At 41.7% G+C, this 17,231-nt stretch overlaps 1 protein-coding gene and 1 pseudogene across 4 annotated transcripts in view; both read left to right on the forward strand.

Moving 5' to 3' along the window:
- Positions 1–17,231, forward strand: part of KALRN (kalirin RhoGEF kinase) — a 982,696-nt gene that overhangs the window by 303,400 nt on the left and 662,065 nt on the right. The gene's annotated exons all lie outside the window — the stretch shown is intronic.
- Positions 13,004–14,157, forward strand: LOC138143677 (ceramide glucosyltransferase pseudogene; annotated as a pseudogene).

Below are 17,231 nucleotides of genomic sequence, written 5' to 3' on the forward strand. Positions count from 1 at the left end.
CTGGATTCAGGTTTCACTTCTGACACATAATGGCTATGTGATCCTAGCCAGGTCACTTAGCTTCTTGTAGTCCCAGGTATATCTGTAAAATGAAACATTGCAAAACTATTGCAGATTGGAGACAGGATTTCCTTACCAGGAGCTCCCTACCTACACTGAAGAAATTGTGTAAGTTGGACCAAGTACCACATTTATTTAGGCTCATAGCTCTAGTTATGGAAAGGACTCCAAAGACCATCTAGTCCAAACACCTCATTTTACAGATGAGGAAATTGAGGCCTAGAGAGGTTAAGCAACTTGGCCAAGGTCCTATAGAAACAAAATGGAGGAGGTAAGATCTGGACTCCAAATGCAGTGTTCTTTCATCGTGATTGCTCTTACAAACCACTTTTTTTTTCCCCTTTTTACAACTATGCTGGGAAGCGTAAGTCATATCAGTGCTGTTAGCCCCATTTTTCATGTAAAGGAACTCAAATCCAAGGTCACACAGTTAATAATCAGGATTTAAGTCCACTGACTCTAAAGTCACATTCTCTTTCTAATGTGCCAAGAAAAAGAATTTGAGGGGGACAGGCGGTACATATTTTTGGGAGAGGGGCTGGCATTTGTACTGGGACACCAAGGCTAAGTGATCTGCCCTGAGTCACATACTGAGGGAATGACACAATCTAGAGTGCATATTCATACCCCATAAGGGCAGAGATGTTGGTGGTTCCTGGAATCCCTCCTCGACTTCCTGCCATCAGGAATTCTTGGCTGGCTGCATGTTGGTATGGCTTGTTTTGGTCAGCCATGATTTTGAGTGATGCTCAGAGTCTTGGTGTGGTGAACCTTTCCTGTTTAGTTATTAGTTTCATATATATAAATATTTCCTCCAACCCTTTAGTTAGGCTTCCTCCATTTCTCCCCTCTTAACTTTCCTCCTATTGCCCTGCCCAGCCTCCAGCTGGGCCCAAGATGTGACATCTATCTTTTCATGCTAAGCACTAGACCTCATTCATCACCCTATGCTCATTGGTTCATAACATTTGTACTAAGAACATCGGCTCAAGTGGGAAACTGGTGCAGTAGAAAGAATGCTAACTTTAGAACACTGATCTTTGAATCATAGGGACTGAGTTCAAATTCTGGGTCTGCCACTCACCACTTGTGTGGTCTTTAGCAAGTCCCATTACTGCTCTGGGCCTCAGTTCCCTCAAATGTAAAACCAAGGGATTCAACTTGATGACTTCAAAGATTCCTTTGAGCTCTGGATCAATGATTCTTTGACTGGACTGAGGGGCGTGGAAGAAATTTGTCTGCTCTGATAATAAGCTGAGTGTCCTCTTTCCTCAGGGATGTCATAGGCATGGCTTTGGTTGTGTCTCTGACTAGTTCTGTGTATGTAGAGTTTCAGATAACTTTGGGATTCTGAGATAATTGTTTCTGAAGGGCTTGGTGCAGGCAGTAATCTGGCCACAGGGTTTTGGCAAAATTCTATTTCTTAAAGAAACTTTGTGGTTTGTTAAGAGAAGATGCCTCTACTAGGAAGTTAGAGTCCATTTAGGAGAACAGAGAGACCCTCTGTATCTTGTGGGAGTGATGGCATCAGGTGAGATAACACTGCTCTGCTCTCTGACCTGACTCTCTGCTCTCTGAATCTGCTCCGGATTTGTCTTGTGGAGCAGTAGTGTCAAACTCAATAGAAAAAGAATTACTAATCCTAGGATCCCTGCAGACTGCATATTGACTTAGTTTTCAAATGTAATGTTTTCTATGTTTTATGGTATTTTATTTATTTTTGTTACATATATCCCAATTATGTTTTAATCTGGTTCTTATACTTGGTAGCAGCTTCCAGCCTCATTGTGTTTGACACAGTTGAGGTGGAGAATTTGTGATCCTGTCTGGGGAATTCCCCACCCCTTGGCTAAGTCTTTTTCTCCCAGAACTTATGGATCCAATCAACTCCTTTCTCTTTTCTTTTTTCTTTCCATTTTAGAAAAGCCAGAATCCTATGCACAGAATCATAGCTAGTGATTTTGGTGACTGGGACAAGCAGCACTAAATTAAGAGTATGTTTCTATGCGTGCATGGTTGTGTGTGTGTGTGTGTGTGTGTGTGTGTGTGTGTGTGTGCTTCTGACACTTGTTTTAGGGTTATAGGATCATAGATTTAGGATTAGAAGGGCCCACAGAGGCTATATAGTCCAACCGCATTATTTTAAAGATGAGGAAACAGAAACTCAGGGATGTTTACTGATTTTTCTAAGGTCACACATAGTAAGCATCAGAAATAGGATGTCTCCGAGGAAGGAAGAGAAAGCATGTCTTTGGTAGCTCTCTAATTTAATTAGTCTTGCTAACTAGTTTCTGTACAGCTGAACAAAAAGTGCTGTCAAACTGTAAATGTAACATTTTATAATTGCACAATTAAAACATCATTATTTAAAAAGACTTAACCTTCTAAATTTCAGTTCCCTAAGGCAAAGTTCTGTTCACCATGCCTTGCTGTGGCTCTGTAGACAGGCAACTCAAAGACCTAGGGTTTCATTGGCGTTAGAATTCCCTCCACCTCTCTGTCACTGTTAGTAAGTAAGTATGAGACAGCTTCACAAGGCCCAGAGAGGTTGTGACTTTCCCATTTTCACCTAGTTCATAAGTATCAGAAATAGGATTTGAGTCCAGCTCCTTTCTGAATCAGATGTAGCATAGATACGCTATGTCATGAAGATAGAATACAGGCCTTGAAATCTGAACTTACCATTTCTTTCTTTGCTCAAGTATAATGTAACTAGTTACCATAATGTAATGTGACTCATTTTAAAGCAAATATTAGGAAACAAAGTCTTGTTCTACATGCAGCTTGATTCCAGGAGAGAGGTGGGAGAGGGTTGGAGAGAGGAAGAGAGAGTGGTTCTAGGGTTTGTCTGAAAAGAACCAATAACCAGGAATACTGAGATGGGAAAAAGCTGCAGAGTTTTCTTTCTCTTTCCCTACTGAAAGCTAGGATTGGGGTTCTCCTGTTATCTTGCTTTCAGATTACCCCAAAGGAGGATATTGGTAATACACAAGACAGTGTCTTCTTTCTAAGATTATCTCCTATCTAAACAGTAAAATAGCTTGTATGTACAAAGTTGTTGGGCTTGGAGTCAGGATGACTCATCTTTCTGATTTCAAATTTGGTCTTGGATACTTACTAGCTGTGTGACCCTGGGCAAGTCACTTTACTCTCTTTGCCTCGGTTTCCTCATCTGTAAAATGATCTGGAGAAGAAAATGACCAATCCTTCCAGTATCTCTGCCAGGAAAACTCTAAATGGGGTCCTGAAGAGTCAGACACAACTATAAAAAAGCCGAGCAGCAACAATAACAAGTTATTTATATGTCCTCTATTAAATTAATTAATTCTCCTATTAAAATGGAAGCTCCTTGAGGACAGGGGCTATGTCTTTACTTTTCTTTATGTTCAAAATACTGGGTATTGCAACTGACATATTTGTTGTTGCTGTTAAGTTGTTTCAGGGGTGTCTGTCTCTTTGTGACCTCACTGCAGATGGTAATACCTCTTTAATATAATTCTCACTAATAAAATCTTGCCCACTTCTGATAATGAACCATTTGACAGTACCAAGGTTGTTGGTGTAGCTGTGTTTGTCTTTTGTTTTCTAAGAGGACCATGGCATCAGGGAAATGATGACATGACTTGCAGTTGACTTTGATTTGAGAGAGGGAGGGCTATGCAAGGTCACCAGCCTCACTTTCTCCTCCAGAGTCATCTGGATCTAGTGACCTGATAATGCTCAGGATGACTGGAGATGGCCCAGGATGCCATGAGAGACCCTGGCCCTTTTAGGCTAAGGTCTTTTCCCATACTCATGCCCATTCAGTTTATAGGCCTCTTTAAGAACTGAGTCAAGGGATGGTCCCTTTAATTAGAAAAAAAATCAAGCTGGCAGGGAAAGACCCTCAGGGTTGCTGTTGGTGAGAATTCTTTTTCTGGGTCTTTAATAACTGTGGCTGTAGCACCCCATAGCATTACTAGACCAAGAAATCAGGGAAATTGTGCAGACAAGGTATCCTTGGATATCAGCAAGCATTTGACAGACTTTCTATATCTTTGTGGATAAGTTGGCAAAAATGTGGACTAGGTTCAGTTAAGTGGATTCAGAGGAGATTGAATGATTTGACCCAAAGAGTGATGATTAATGAATCAATATCAATGTGTAGGCATGCCCTCTCTTGGTGTGCCCCTGTTATCTCTCCTTGATTCCATTCAATTCAACATTTCTGTCAATTACAAGGGCAAAGGCATTTTAAAAATTAAATGTACGGAAGCAAGAAAGTTGGAAGGGATAACTAAATGTGGATAAAACAATGTCAACAAGCTAAAACAACGAGCCACATATAATATGATGGCCCTGAATAGGGACAAATGCAAAATATTATATTTGGGTTAAAAATCAACTGCAAGTACAGGGTGGGGGAGCCTAGCCTAGAAACAAGTTTTGTGAGTAAGATCTGTTGGGTTTAGTGAACTACAAGGTCAGTATAAGCCCAGAGAAAAGCTAATGGCTTCTTAGGTTGGATTGATGAGCATGGTATTGAGAATGAGGGAGGTCTTGTTCTATTGTCCCCTGACCTTGTCATTTTACATCTAGTGGCTAGGTCAAGTGCCACATTTAGTTATAGCATTTCTAGATAAGAGGTGGCTCAGTAGGTAGGGCCTGGGATTAGGAAGACCTGAGTTCAAATTCAACCTCACACACTTCCCAGCTGTGTGACCCTGGGTAAGTTACTTAATCTCTGATTGCCTGATAAAAAGATCCACTGGAGAAGGAAATGGCAAACCAATCCAGTATCTTTGGCAAGAAAAACACATAGACAGTTGATTCACAGGGTCACAAAGAGTAGGACTCAACTGATTGACTGAATGAAAGAGAATGGTGAGCAGGATGGTGAAAGCAGGTGAAGCCTTGCTTTGCATGAAGCTGGAAATGTTTACTTTGAAAAAGAGAAGACGAAAGGGCATCATGACAGACACCTTCAAGGTGTCTGAAGATTTGTCATAGAAAGAGAATTAGATTTAGGCTGCCTGGCCCCCGAAGGCATAAACTGTACCAATGGGTGGAAATTGCAGAAGGGCAGATTTTGACTTAATTCAGAGGACAACTTCCTAATGCTTAGAGCTGTCCATTAATGGAATAGGGTCCCTTGGCAGGTAGTGAATTCCCAATTAATAGTGTTCTTCAAATACAGCCTAGATGAGCCTATATTAAGGATATTGTAGCAGGGTGTCCTACCTAGGTACAGAAGGGCTCAGATTTGATGATTTGGTGACTTCATAAAATAAACACCTATGTGCCATGAAAAGTGCATTTGTGGATGTAACACTAAAATAACATTTATGAAAATAACTCAGTGATTGTGTTACTGCTGTGTATTGTGGCCTAACTGGTTTCCTATATGGGCCTTAGTCTAAGCTTTGGAGATGAGTAAGAGGTAGGACTAGAGCATAACCAGAGAGTGGAAGGCAACTGAATGAATACCCAAAGTGAATCTGCAAAACCTTGAATCATGAATTCTCAAGTCCAGAGGGTTCCTGGATCACCAGTGCCTTTCTAAGCTTGAGGCCTGGCACCAGGAGCTCACAGAAAATCCTCTTCTCCCTTTCACCATTGGAATGGCATTTACTGGAACAAAATAAAATGAAAAAGGGGTAAGGGGAAGGGAGGGAGAATCCATCACAACTCTGGAAAAAATTGTGAAATCTCCATTTTGTCTATAACTTCTCAACCCTTCCCTTTCCAAAGCTTCTCCCCAAGAGCCTTTATGCAGCTCTGCAGCTGCCCAGAACCTTTCCCCTGTCCTCCTCTCCTCCCCAGATGATTGCTGTGTTCTTGGCCTGTCATTTCCCACATTCTTCTATGAGAACCCTCTCTCCTAGTTTGTAGTGGAAGGACACTCACTCTGGAGTTCCTGAATTTCTTCAAGCCCCAGTTGAAATCCCACCCTCTACAGGAATCGTCCCCAACCTCTCTTAATTCTAGTGCCTTCCTTCTATTAATTATTTCCTATTTATCCTGTGTATAGTTTGCTTTGTACACATTCATTTATATTTTGTCTCCCCATTAGATCGTAAGCTTCTTCGGGGCTGGAACTGTAATTACCTTTTTTGTGCTTTTTTGTACTCCAGTGCTTAACACAAATAAATGTTTATTGATTGACTAGAGTGGGAAGACTTAAGTTCAAATCTTACCTCTGAGCCTTATAACTTGTGGGACGTTGGGGAAACCACTTCTTTAGGTTTCTGTTTCCTCTTTTATAAAATAAGGGGATTGGATTAGAGGGCTTCTGATGTCACTTTTCAGCTCATTCTGTAGTTCCAAATGTAATTCTCATTCCACCACACCAAGTGTCCAATTCATGTTCTTAGATGTCTGACTCTTCCTAACAGGATTCCTGCTTCCTGTGTTCATTCATTAATTTGTTTATTTATTCCACAAATATTTATTAAATGCTTACTACATGCAGGGTACTATGCTCAGAGATAAAAATATGAATTCAACAATGTTTCTGTCCATGCGGAATTTACAGTATAGTAGGTAGATATGACATGTTTTATACTAAAATTTATTACATAACTACATGAGAGCCACAAAGTACCGTAAGACTGGGTGGATGAGAGATACTAATAGTTCCTATTTATATGAGGTTATAAAACACTTTATGATGTTTACAAAACACTTTCCTCTCAGTTACAATGTGAGGTAAATGGTATATGCACTAGCACTCCATTTTTACAGATGAGGAAACTGAGGAACAGAGAAGTTTAAATGACAATGGGCAGCTAGGTGGTACAGTGGATAGCGTGCTGGGTCTGGAGCTGGAGGACTCATCTTCCTGAGTTCAAGTCTGGCCTCAGATACTTACTAGCTGCGTGACCCCAGGCAAGTCATTTTAACCCTCTTTGCCTCAGTTTCCTCATCTGTAAAATGAGCTGGAGAAGGAAATGGGAAAGCAGTCCAGTGTCTTTGTCAAGAAAACCCCAAATGGGGTCATGAAGAGTCAGGCACGACTGCGGCAAAGCTTAACTTCATGCATTCACATAGCTAAGGATGGAAAAGTCTAGAATCAGGGGTGGGGAACCTGTATCTTTGAGGACACATGTGGCCCTCTAGGTCCTCAAGTGCAGCCCTTTGACTGCGTCTGAACTTCACCAAACAAATCCCCTTAATAAAAGGATTTGTTCTATAAAACTTGATCTCAATCAAAGAGCCGTACCCAAGGACCTAGAAGGTCACATGTGGCCTCGGGATCACAGGCTCCCCAGCCCCAGGCTAGATTGAATCTGCGTCTCCTTAAGCCAAGCCTAGTACAATTTTCATTGAACTAAGAAGCATTTCCTAGAATAAAGATCTCTTTTTTTCCACATAGCCCAAGAACCTTGAGGACCTTACTAATCATGAAGTCCCTGTTCAGTTCAATTCAAAACATTGATCAGTTAGTATCCCATGCAAGTCATTGTGTTTCAGGCATACAAAGATAAACACAGAAAAGAATAGTCCTGGTTCCGAAGGAACTTAGCTCTTTGAGTTTAGGCTTGGGGGGAGACTACAGGGTCACCTGGAAAGTAAATAGGTTATTTTAGGAGGGAAAGAATAGCAACAACTGGTAAATAAAGAAAGGGTTCCTGGACGACACACCTGAGCTGAAGGGTGAAGAACACAAGGATTCTGAGAGCCAGAAATGAGGAGAGAGGGCATTCCAAGTGTGGGGGTGCAGGGATGACACTTCTCCACACGCCCAGGCTTCTCATTCCACCGAGCTGTGCCTTCATTTTAAGCTTTTCCCCCTATATTGCCTTCAAGTAAGCCAGCCTGAGCTCTCGATCTGAGGAGCCAGGCATAAGCTATGTGGGAATCATCAGGGCCTGGTTGGCTCTTTGCTGGAGAGCTACTTGTCATGAATCTCTCCATCACCACATGGGATCAGAAACTGATTAATTTTATATTTATCCCAGCAGCTGTTTCAAGTGAGAATCTGCCAGACATTGATATGGATACAGCAAATCTCTGATGGCATCAGAAGAGCAGGGCAAACAGGGTCAAGACAGTTCCTGGGCCTGCCAGAGCCTCCGAGGGCACCTCCAGGAGGGTGACCTGGGCTCCTCTCGGGCAGGAAGGTCAGCTTCTGAGTCAAGCTGTTGCTGGGACCTCAGTCTTGTTGATTTGATTCATGCTTTTCTGAGACGGTTTTTGCCAGGGGAGTTTCTCCTTCCTAATAGAATAAAGACTTCAGAAAATGCTCTGAGCGGGGAGTCAGGACTCCTGGGTCTTTGTCCTGGTGCTGCCACTAAATCACTGTGTGATTTGGGGAATTCTAGTTACCATTATACTTCAAGATCTCTAGATACCATTATATAATGTATGGGGTTCCAGACTTGGAATCAGGAAGACCTGAGTTTGAATCTTGCCTCAGGTACTTAGTTTCTATGTGACCCTAGGTAAGCCATTTAGTCTCTTTCAGCCTCAGTTTGTTCATCTGAAAAATGGGGATAATATTAGTCCCTACAGAGCTATCATGGGGATCAAATGAGATAACGTAAAGTGCCTTACAAACCTTAAAGTGTTATGTAAATGTTAATTATTATTATTGCTGTTGTTATTTCTACCTCGGAGTGTATGGGTCTTCAGGGAAGACCAGTACCTCTGGTGTGAGAGATTGTCAAACCCTTTCCAGGACTATTCCTTCATCTGTGCTATATACCTGGCCCTCAGGTCTCACCTGTGCTCCAAGAAGTTGTAGCATGGGCATAACACGTAGTAAGCATTTAGTAAATATTTGTGGAATAAATGAACATATGAATGAATGAACAACACAGGAAACAAGACAGTAAGCTGCTGGGAAGGGCTAAATCAGGTTAAGAGTAACCATCTGGCCACAGACTCCTTGGTGAATCTGTGAGTTCCATGTCCGTGAAGACTTCTCCCAGGTGGAACACTTTGTCCCACTGGCCATGAAGTTGTCTGTGGAGGAGTTCTCAGAGCGTGGTCAGACATCAAAGATGCCAAGGTCATCCCCTGCATCCTGGGCCATCGCCAGTCATCCCGACTTTGGTCTTACCACTGGATTTTGATGACTCTGGAAAGGAAAGTGAGGCTGACGACTGTGCAACTCTGCCTCACTTAAATCCAATTCGTGCAGGAGTCAAATCATCACCTAGTGATGTCTTTGGACCTCTGAAAATGAAGGACAAAGAACAATAACATATTATTACCCCCCCCCACCCCATGGGCCTCAGTGTCCTAGTACTTAAAAGGAGGACGCTGGACGACATATTTTCCAGTTCTCCCGTCCTGGGATTCTGAGAATGTGCTGAAGGTTTCCCAAAGACAGCTATTCTCCTCTTTCATTAGCCACATTGGCTCTTTGGCTTGATTCAGAAAATACAGTATTTGATATTACCCTTTTCCTCTTGGCTTTCCCTTCCTCCCTCTTTATTCCTTCCAATCCTATAATATAGTTTGTTTTGTTTTTGTTTTTTTGCTTTTTGGAGTTGGGGGAAGAAAGGGCAACTGGCGTTAAATGACTTGCCCAAAGTCACACAGCTAATGAGTGTTAAGTTTCTGAGGCCGGATTTGAACTCAGGTCCTCCAGACTTCATTCACTGTGCCACCTAGCCTTTTTTTTTTTTTTAACAAGATGTAGTTTTAACAAGTTTTAACAAGATGTTTTTAACAAGATGTAGTCAGGAACCACTGGTTTGGGCCTGGGTGTAGTGGGTATAGTGAGAAATTGTGTTGGATAGGTTAGGGTACAACTAGATTGTGGAAGACAGTAAATACCAGGCTGAGGGGTCTGGATTTAATTCCACAGCTATTGAAAGTTTCTGAATAGAAGAATGAAAGGATTTTTTTCCCTTAAAAATAGTTAAATAGACAAGAACTTGAATGAGCCTAGTCTGGGGTAATTTCTCATCCTTGGTTGTCAACTCTTCTCCTCAGTAACCTGACCAATGAAGTCCAGTCCCTTGACTCTTCTCTACTACCTACAGAAAGAAACAGATTAGCAAGTCCCTCTTCTCCCCACCTTCTTTCCCTGCCCAAGGGATCCTACTGTCCTGGTAACACATGTTGTTGTGTTTGTCCTTAGTTTTTGAAGAGGACCATGATATCAGAGAGATGATGACATGATTTGCAGTTGACTTTGATGAGTGAGGGAGGCCTCTGCAAGGTCTTTCTCCTCCAGAGCCATCTGGATCCAGTGGCCAGATATTCATCAGGATGACTGGAGATGACTCAGGATGCAATGGGAGACCCTGGCGCTTTTAGGCTAAAGTCTTTTCAGGTTCTCACTTTGAGTGAGATAATGCCCATTCAGTAAATAGACCTCTTTAAGTAGTTACCCAAGGGATGGCCCCTTTAATAAAAAAATCTAACTTGGAGTGGAAGACCCTCAGGGTTTCTGGCCAAAAGAGAGATAGTTACTATTTAGTATTTAGATTCTATCTGTGCTAGAAGAGCAGGGACCTATGGTCCAATCTATGAGCTCCAGAGTGAATTGGGCTTCAGGCTTGGTTTTCAAGAAGGAAATCTACCCAGTAAAACCAAAGGAAAAAAGGCAGCTTTTGGAAAGAACAGATATCCCTTATGCCTGCACTTAGGATGCCAGACCAGAGTGGGAGAAATAGAGGCCATTTGAGTAAAGGCACAAGATCATCCATAAATGTCTTATCTGCAAAATCATGCAGATTTTCTCCTCTGCAAAGTTTTCCCCAGGAAAGGGGAGGTACTGGTGAGATCAACAGCATCAGAAGAGTCTCCCATGTTGGTGGATCTAACTGGAGAGCTATAACTGGTAGACCCCCTGTTTGATGATCTTGGTGATGGTGGGAAGCCCAAGAATCCCGTAGGCCAGTCTAGACAGCTAGGAAGCCCACCTTTGTTTTATCTGCAGGGAACTGTGGATCATAGCTCTGTGAAGGAGTGAACCTAAACCAGGAAGTTAATGACTCTTCGAAACCCCTAAATGGGTCCATACAGTGTAAAGGACACTGGTGTGAGTGGGGCAGGAATATGAAGATAATTGCCAACCAGCATCAGAATTGCCTGGAGCTAGATTCGAAGGTTCTAAATTATGACTTGTGTGTCTACCTTCTCCTTCTACTCTCTACGCGAGACCTTTGGCCAGAATGGGTCCCAGACTGTGGACCAGAGCTGAGTCTACAAGCAGAATTTAGCAGTCACACCTTCCAAGAAATTGAGCCAACATAGAAGGTCAGACACTCTCTACTTGAACCAAACAGAGACCTTTGGGTTCCCTTGCACAAGAATGACTTGTTTTTGCCTCTGTTCCTTTATTTCCCCTCCCTGGCATCCTGGGGATTTGGTACCAACATCTTCTAACTCTTAAAACAATCTTAGTTGATACCTGAAATGTGCCCAATTGCCCTCCATAAATTAAAAAAAATATCTTCCTTTCATACCTAGGTGGTGTATTTCTTTTCCAGCAAACCAAAGGTCTAGTGCACCTTAGGAGAGCTGTCTGTTTTCCCCTACTCAGGCTCCAATTAGATTAACAGCATTCACCGAGGTCTGCCCCTGGGCTTTGTTCCTCATCTCCTGAGTTGGTGAGAACTTACTAGAAAATATTAGCACCCAATTTCTACATTTTGTTGTCAGGAGTTATTAGTTAATAACATGTAAGTTGCTGTCTGACAGGCTGTAGCCTGCTAATGACTGCCACATTTAGACATTGGGATAGTTTGTTAAATTCCAGCTTGTGCAGGTGGCAGTAAATATTTGTTGTGAGAGACAAAGCAGAGAAAGAAATTTCCCACATGAACCTACTGTGGCAGGAATGAGGGCAATGAGAATAACTGGAATGAGGATTAAGGAGAACTGTGACCCTAAGAAGAGAAGCTCCCCCCAGGTACAGCTCCCACTCAGCCACTAAGGCCATTCTGCCCTGAAGCTGGCCCCAGGAATGGAGAAGATTACTTACTGACAGATCAGAGAAATGACAAATCAAGACAAACTTTGTGGATTCTACATAGAGAAAAAGAGGAAGACTCCTAGGCAGTCAGAGGCTGAGGGAACTCTAGAAATCTGGTCCAAACTTTTCTTACCAGAGAGGGTAAATAACTTGCCTTAGCTCACAAGGCAGAATGGTGGCAGAGGAGAGATTAGAACCTGGTTCTTCTAAGTCTCAGCCCATAGACATGGGGTCTACTTTGGTGGGAACAAATGAATGAAGGATAGTGTCACAGTTTCTGACCTCAAGGGGATGTCCTTTGAATTGTGTCTTTCCCATTAGTTGCTGCTACCAGGCGATTTCTAGTGCCTGTGGTTTGGACCCAGATTTAAATATGGGTATCTCTAGAACAGAATAACCCCAAATATCACACCAGAGTTAAATTTTTATTTAAAAAAGCAAACAAAAATAAATATGGTCAGTTAGGTGGCACAGTGAATAGAGCACCAGCCCTGGAGTCAGTAGGACCTGAGTTCAAATTTGACCTTAGACACTTAACCCCAATTGCCCTGTCTTTCCCCCTCCAAAAAAACAAAAATACAAACCAAATGAAGTAATTCAGAGTAACTTAATTCTGTTATCAAACAATTGAATAAATCAAACAAATCAGGTGGTAGGAAATAAACTTCTAAGTACCAGAATGATATACTCTGTCCTGTCTTAGCTGTGACAATTCTGTTTTGACACTCTTTCAGATTATTTTTAGCAATTCAAAGAAACAAAAGTTTAGCATTTAAACAATGTTAGTACTGCTCTGCTTGTTAGTACTTCTCAATGAAGAGTTTGCATAGGACAGAAAAGGAGTGGTAAGGAGGAGGAGAAGGAGGAGGAAGAGGAAGAGGAGGAGCATCCAGACTAGCTGGAGGATGAGGTGGGGTGGGAACAAAGCCATCTGAGGAGCTCATAAGAGCACTCAAGCGACAGCATCAGGAAGAAGGGGTAGGGGTTGACAGACCCTGGAGTGGTGTTCCTGGCTAGATTGTCCTGGGGATGGCTGTGGTAAACCTGGCCCAAGAGGGAGTGACTGTTTGGGGATTCATCCTCTTTATCTTGCTGTGGTTCATGTATTTCATATTGATTATCTACATGCTTTTTATATCTCAACAAGAAGGCAACAAACATGCATGCGACTAACTCCCTGGTATTACACTTTCGAAACCATTGCAAGGTATGGATCCTAACTTATGATTTAGAAGCATTCTTTGAATTGAATTATCCTAAATGTGAAGTAATCCTTTGTGTACAAGATCATGATGATATAGCCAGTGATGTATGTAAAAAGCTTCTTGACAAATACCCAAATGTGGATGCCACACTATTTATAGGTGACAAGACAGTTGGGATTAATCCCAAAATTAATAATTTAATGCCAGGATGTGAAGTTGCAAGATATGAATTTATATGGGTTTGTGATAGTGGAAGCAGAGTAATTCCGGACACATTTACTGATATGGTTAATCAAATGACAGAACAAGTGGGCTTGGTTCATGGTCTACCTTAGGTGAAGAGACATTGTTTAGCTGCTACATTAGAGCAAGTACATTCTGGAATTTCGCATGCAAGAGCCTATATCTCAGCTAATGTACTGGGGTCAAATGTTTGATAGGATTGTTGTGTTTGATGAGGAAGAAAGTATTAGATCAAGCTCGAGGACTTTTGCCAAGGTCATTGCTGAATGTTACTTTGTGGTTAAAGCTATAGATAACCAAGGTTGGAGGCTTGCAATGGCCACCCAAGTTACAATACAAAATTCTGGGTCCTATTCATTTTCTTAGATTCAATACAGAATGTGCAAGTGGACCACATTGACAATTAATATGTTGCCTGCAACAATAATTTGTGAATCAATTTCCGAATGTTTTATTGCCAGTTTAATTGTTGAATGGACAACTCACCATATATTTCAATGGGACATCATGGTATTTTTCCTGTGTCATTGCGTAGCCTCGTTTATATTTGACTATATCAACTCCAGGGTATCCACAGTGACCTTCTATGTTTTTCAAAACTTGGTTATGCAGTAGCTTGGTTCATCCAAGAATCCTTGATGGTCAGCATTGTGGGACCCTACTACTGTAAGCCAGCAAATAGGATTCAACAGCATCCATCATGGAGGCATGGCAATGGAAATCCTTGACATATAACCACAGCTTTGTGACTGTATTTAAGAAAACTAAAAGATATGACAAAACCAAACATCTAAAATTTTATGGCAAGAAATCACTATTTGACAAAAATTACTGGGGAAACTACAAAGCAATTTGGTAGAAACTAGGTATTGACCAACATCTCACACTGTATACTAAGATAAGGACAAAATACTTACATGGTTTAGACATAAAAGGTGATATCATAAACAAATTCGGGGAGAATGGAATATTTTACCTGTCAGATTTATGTATAAGAGAGGAATTTATGAACAAACAAGAGAGAGAGTGCATAACCAGATGTACAAAGGATGATTTTGATTACATCAAATTTAAAAGGGTTTGTAACACACACACAACACCCCTCCCCCAAACAAAACAAAAAAAACCAATGCAGCCAATATTAAAAGGGAAGCAGGAAACTGGGGGAAAGTTTTTTTTTTAATAGCAAGTTGCACTGATAAAGGCCTTATTTCTTGAATATATATGGAATGGGGTCAAATTTATAAGAATATGAGTAATTTCCCTAATTGATAAATGGTCAAAAGATGTGAGTAATTAGTTTTTAGAAGAAATCAAAGCCATCTATAAGTCATATAAAAAAGGACTCTAAATCCCTATTGATTAGAGAAATACAAACGAAGACAACTCTGAGGTACCACCTCACACCTATCAGATTGGCTTGTATGACAGAAAAGGAAAATGACAAATGTTGGAAGAGATATGGAAAAATAGGAACACTAAAGCACTGTTGGTGGAGTTGTGAACTGATCTGAAGAGCATTTGAATGAAGAGCATTCTGAAGAGCAATTTGGAACTATACCCAAAGGGCTATAAAACCATGTATACTCTTTGACCCAACAATACCCCTACTGTTTATATCCCCAAAAAGATCAAAGGAAAAGGAAAATGATGGCAAAGAATTGGAAATTAAGGGGATGCCCAACGATTGAGCAATGGCTGAACAAGTTGTGGTATATGATTTCAATGGAATACTATTTGTGCTATAAGAAATGATAAGTAGGATGCTTATATATATACATTTTGTATGTTAGTTCTTAAGGTTGTTATGTGGCCCACAGGGATCTTTACTTATGGTTTAGTGGCTACATATCTATTTGAGTCTGATACCCCTCTACTGGGAGACCAGATGATGGAAGGGAGTCTAGGTGTTATCCTCTGCAGCATGAGATTTCCCTTGTCTACAAACACGAGGAGCAGCTAAGTCAAATGGTAACAGATGGCATGGGAACTTCCACTGGAATATTTTAGGGGGCAGCAAATAGTAGGGTAGGGAGATAATCCATGCAGTAGGAAGCTTGGTGGTGCAGTGGTGGATAGAGCATTGGAATTGGAGTCAGAAAGACCCATTTTCTTTTATTTTTTTATATTTTTGATTGTTGGAGGAGGGAAGGCAGGGCAATTGGGGTTAAATGACTTGCTCAAGGTCACACGACTAGTAAGTGTTAAGTGTCTGAAGTCAGATTTGAACTCAGGTCCTCCTGACTTCAGGGCTGGTGCTGTATTCACTGTGCCACCTAGCCACCCAGAAAGACCTATTTTCAAATATGTCCTCAGACACTGTGTGATCTTGGACAAGTAACATAAACTCTCTGTGCCTCAGTTTTTTCATACATTAATGGGGATAATAATAGCACCTACCTCCCAGAATTATTGTGAGAATAATATTTGGAAGGTGATGAAAGTGCTATGTAAATGTAAGTGTTAGCTATTGTGGTAGTGAGAGAGTAGAACTTAGGATGGACTTAGTTGTTTCATCTGTAAAATGAGGGCATGATGGTGTTAGATGATCTCTAAAGTTCTTTCCAGCTAGAAATCTACAATCCTGTCACTGTGATGGGTGGGAGAAGGCTCAGCTGTTCACAGGTGTCTTTGTCAGTCTGAGATCATGGCTCATGCTAGAACCAGAACTCATGCATAGTACATGGCAGAATTGAAGACGTAATTGACCCTGATGAGAGCTAGGGTCAGGTGGAGCTTAGTGCTGTCTATGGAATTTTACCTGCCAAGCTTACTTCTGGTTTCCTGTCCCTGGATAAGGAGGCTTGACAGTCGTACCAAACGCTGCTGCAATTAACTCCTGTTTCCCTTGTCATGTTGGATGGTATGGTTGGGTAGTCCTGAGATTGGGAGGATCACGCAGCAATCCTAGACAGTGTTGGACAGATACTACACTAAGCCCTACACACCTTTTACTGTGAAAACCTATCAGCCTGAGAGCAGGTTATTTCAGCAAAAAGGAAACTTTGTAGGTCCTAGCTGATGCCTCACTGGTACCTGGGAGGAAAATGAGAGGGAAGGGGAGATAGTGTCAGCTTGACAATAACTAAACTCGAGGAGGGAGGCAGCTGAGCTGGGAGAGCCAGAAGGTAAGAGTCCTAACGAGGACCTTGACATTTCTTCTCCTCTGAGGCTGCTCTCAGGGAGAACCCAGGCCTCTGGGCCTAGGAATGTTTTCTCATTTCTTGTTTCTACGTCTCACTTTCCTTGGCTTCCTGCAAGCCTCAGCTAAAGTCTTACCTTCTACATGAAGCCTTTCCCAGTCCTCTTTAATCTTAGTGTCTCCCTCTGAAATCACCCCCCCCATTTATTGTCTGTATCTTGTTTGTCCATAGATCTTTCCATGCCGTCTCCCCCATTAGACTGTCAGATTCCTGAGAGCAGGTACTGTTTTTTGCCGTTCTTCATATCTCTAGCACTTAACATGGTGGCTAGAACATGGTTACTTAATGCCTGCTGACTGGTTGTTGAGCTCATTATAAAAGAGGAGGGAGAGGGAGCCAGAGGCCATGTCTTTGTGACAGAACAAGATGACCCTAGGCAGGGGTCATCAACAAATCCCCAAAAGGATTTTTTCTGTTAAGTTTGGATTCAATCAAAGGACCGTACTTGAGGACCTAAAGGGCCACATGTGTCCTTGAGGCTGCAGGTTCCCCATCCCTGCCCTAGGGAAACTTGTTACCCCAATGACTTTCCCTTGCCATGTTTGTGTCATACTTTTTGGGGAAAGTCTCATACATTGAGTAATGTAGTAATCTCCTGAGGTTTTA

Source organism: Petaurus breviceps, unplaced genomic scaffold (assembly GCF_028583685.1).
Source record: "Petaurus breviceps papuanus isolate PSGF00001 unplaced genomic scaffold, PetGlider_PUasm1.0 90654, whole genome shotgun sequence".
Lineage (NCBI taxonomy): Eukaryota > Metazoa > Chordata > Mammalia > Diprotodontia > Petauridae > Petaurus > Petaurus breviceps.